This window comes from Cavia porcellus, unplaced genomic scaffold (genome assembly GCF_034190915.1).
Source record: "Cavia porcellus strain 051 isolate PalLab524CR breed Dunkin Hartley unplaced genomic scaffold, mCavPor4.1 scaffold_4, whole genome shotgun sequence".
Taxonomy (NCBI): domain Eukaryota; kingdom Metazoa; phylum Chordata; class Mammalia; order Rodentia; family Caviidae; genus Cavia; species Cavia porcellus.
Window position 1 is genome coordinate 79,749,501 of NW_026947487.1, and position 4,036 is coordinate 79,753,536.

General features: G+C 35.2%; 1 pseudogene; it reads right to left on the bottom strand.

The window, feature by feature from the left end:
- Nucleotides 1-3,010: 3,010 nt before the first annotated feature.
- On the bottom strand, nucleotides 3,011-3,773 carry LOC100732119 (lysine-rich coiled-coil protein 1-like; annotated as a pseudogene).
- Between the last annotated feature and the right edge of the window lie 263 nt (nucleotides 3,774-4,036).

The following is a 4,036-nucleotide window of genomic DNA, read 5'->3' on the forward strand; positions in this document are numbered from 1 at the left end:
TGTTTGGCCCCTTCATTAAAGATAAGGTGGTTGAATGTATTGGTAATTGTGGTTGTATCTTCTAATCTATTCCATTGATCTTTAGCTCTGTTTTTATTCCAGTACCATGTTGATTTTATTACAGTAGCTTTGTAGTATAACTTCAAGTTAGGGATTGTAATGCTTCCTGCCTTGCCTTTGCTGCTTGGAACTGTCTTTGCTATTCCAGGTCTCTTCTGGTCCCAGATGAATTTTAGGAGTGATTTATGAGGTATGTTAATGGTATTTTCATTGGGATTGCATTGAATCTGTATAAAGTTTTGGAAGAATGGCCATTTTTACAATATTTATTCTTCTTATCTGTAAACAAGGGATGTCTTTCCATTTTCTGAGATCCTCTTTAATTCTTTTTCAGGGTGTTATAATTTTCCCTGTATAATCTTTTACATCTATCATGGGATTAATTCCTAAGTATATCATTTTTTTGGATGCTAGTGTGAAGTTTGTGGCTTCTCTTATTTCTCTCAGTGATTGTGTTGCTAGTGTATACAAATACTATTGATTTTTGAGTACTGATTTTGTTTCTGGCTACATAGATAAATTTATTTATTATATTTAGGAGACTTTCAATGGAGTTTTGGGGGTTTTCTATGTAGAGTATCATGTCATCTGCAAATAATGATAATTTAACTTTCTCTTTTCCTATCTTTACCCCTTTTATTTCTCTCTCTTGTTCAATTGCTCTGGCTATTATTTCCACTACTATTTTGAATAGGAAGGGTGATAAGTGACATCTTTGTCTTGTGCCTGATTTTAAGGTAAAGGCCTTCAGTTTTTGGCCATTTAATATGATGCTGTCTGTTGGTTTATAATATATTATATTGAGGTAAAAACCATGTATTCTAATTTTCTGTAGGTCTCTTATCATGAATGAATGTTGGATCTTATCAAAAGCTTTTTCTGCATCTATAGAAATGATCATGTGATTCTTACTTTTGGTTTTATTGATATGGTGGGTTATATTTATTGATTTATGTATGTTGAACCATCCCTCCCTCCTGGGATGAATCCTACTTGACCATGGTATAATATCTTCTTGATGATTTGCTGCATCCTGTTTACCAATATTTTATTAAAATTTTTGCACCTGTGTTCATTGGGGAAATTGGCCTGTAGTTCTCTTATTTAGTTGGGTCTTTTTCAGATTTTGGTACTAAAGTAATATTTGCTTCCAGGAATAATTTGGGAAGAATTGCTTCCCTTTCGATTTCATTGAAGAGCTTTAGGAATGTCAGCATTTAAGTCTTCTTTGTATTTCTTGTAGTATTCCACAGTGAATCTGTCTGGGCCTGGGCTCTTCTTTGTAGCTAAGGACTTAACTACATTTTCAATTTCATTAATACAAAATTGAGTTATTCAGCATTTTTACATCTTATTGACCCAACTTTTGTACTTCATATGTTTCTAGGAATCTATTCACTTCTTCTGTGTTATCAAACCTATGAGAGTAGAGGTTTTTGAAATAGTTGTTGATAATCTTTTGTATTTCCACAGAGTCTGCAGTGATTTCACCTTTTTCATTACTTATTGAATGAATTTGAGCTTTTTCTTTCCTTTTTTAAATAAAGTGGGCTAGGGGCTTATCAATTTTATTCATTCTTTCAAAGAACCAGCTTGATTCGTTGATTCTTTGGATTGTTGTCTTAGTCTCTATTGCATTAATTTCTGCTCTGATTTTTATAATTTCCTCCCTTCTTTTGGCTTTGGGCTTGACTTGCTCTTCTTTTTCTAGATGTTTGAGGTGTACCATCAGGTTATTTATTTGTATTTGTTCTGTTTTCCTGATGTGGGAACTCAGTGCAATAAATTTTCCTCTGAGGACTACTTTCATTGTGTCCCACAGATTCTGGTAAATTGCATTTGTATTTGCATTTGTTTGTAAGTATTATTTAATTTCTTCTTTAATTTCCCCTGTGCCCCACTGATTGCTCAAGAGTGTATTGATCAATTTCCATGTGTTTGTGAGGATTTTGCAGTTTATTTTATCATTAATTTCTAGTCATGGTGTTATGATCTGATAATATACATGGGATAGATTCATTTTTTTTGCATTTATTTAAATATGTTCTTTGGACTTGTATATGGTCAGTTTTAGAGAATGTCCCATGCTGAACAGAAGATATACTGATGTTGGATGGAACACTCTATATATGTCTATCAAGTCTATTTGTTCACAGGTGTGTTTCAGTTGTTATTTCTTTGCTGATTTTCAGTCTGGTTGATTTGTCCCTTGTCAACGGTGTGTTAAGGTCTCTTGTTATAATTGTGTTATGGCTAATTTGATTTTTCATTTCTATTAATACTTGCTTTGCGTAACTGGGTGCTCTGGAATTTGGTGCATGCATATTTAAGATTGTTATCTCTTCCTCTAGAAGTTTTCCCCTAACCAGTAAACAGTGACCTTCTTTATCTTTTCTGATCATTCTTGGTTTGAAGTTCACTTGTCTGCAAACAGACTAGCTACCTGTACTTTTTTTTTTTTTTATTCCTATTGTATGAAGTATTGTTTCCCATCCTTTGATTTTCAGTCTATGAGTTTCCTTTTGGTTTAGATGGGTTTCTTGTAGACAGCATATGGTTGGATATTGTTTCTTGATCCATTCTATCAGTCTTTTTCTTTTATTTGGTTAATTGAGATTATTTACATTAATGGTTATAACTGTTATATATTTGTTTATTGTTTATATGTTATCTTTCTGCTGTTGCATCTTTGTATTTCCATTCTGTTTACTTGTCTGCCTTGCTTAGTGTTTTTTTTTCCTGTGTGTATCTAGACTGTCTTTCAGTATAATGACTTTAGAAAATGAGGAAAATTTCCAACACAGCATGCATCCTCAATACTTCATGCTCACCTGGCCTTTGTTAGAATTGAACTACTTGTTCACTTAAGTCACAGGAACATGAATATCATAACACCAAGCTCCTCAACTATTTTTTCAATTTCAACCTCAGGAGAATCAACTAAAAAGCTTCAAAATCCAAGGATAGACTGGTCCCAAAGCATTTCTTCCTCTGTTCTTTCTTCGCCTTGCTCCTTTTTTCCTTCCTGTGCTTGTGGTCCTCCTTCTTAGAGGCTATATCTCAGCTTTTTGTCTCCTTTGGATGCTTAGCCTTTTCTGCATTGCCCTGTACTGGTTCTGTTTCTACCTCTGTTTTCTTTCTTTGGATGTTTGAGTGCTCTTCTAAATTCGTCTCCTCAAGACTCCTCCTCCTCCTCTTGTGCTTGGGCCATTCTTCCCTTGGCTTTTCTTTGCCTTCCTCTGGGTGCCTTCTTCTTTTCTGATGACTGGCTTGATGGGTACCAGTTCTGACTCCTGAGGACAGGTGCTTGGGGCCTCCCGAGTCTACACTGGCTGAACCGTGATTATACTCTTGCTGGCTGACGTTCAGGGGTACTGGTTTTTCTGAGAAATAGTCCCTGGGTAACTGACAGTAGCTCAGAGACTCTAGTCTCAGCCTGTTGTCATGAGCTAGGAACCATTGAGATAATTGTTTTTCTATCTGGGAAATATTGTGTGATCTGAGGTATGTCTGGATGGTTCCAGATGGGAGTCTTTGATGAAACATTCTATAGCTGGGACTGGAATCAAGTCTTCCCTGTATCCATAGCTTTCCAAGTAGTCCTCCCTCATTTTACTGAAACAAGTCTTTGGCTCTAAGCCTCTGGTCTTCTGCACTTTAATATTATCTTCAAGTTCATCTTGAAAAGAGTCATATAACTTTGAATGCTTCATTAGGTTAACTCAAAGGGATTCTCTTTGTCAGGCTGAGGAATGGCTGGAGAAATCTGGTCATATTTATCTAGTACTTCAGTTTTTCAGCATGAACTATCCCCAAATAGTGTGACTGTACAACAATCAGGTTGCTAAAAATCATGATGCAGAGATTACTAAATTTATGTTTGCCTAATATTCTACTCCTATTCACCTCATAATGTAAAATGTTTCATTATTCAAACTATAGCCCTACTACACAGATGCCTTTTACAAAAAGCACT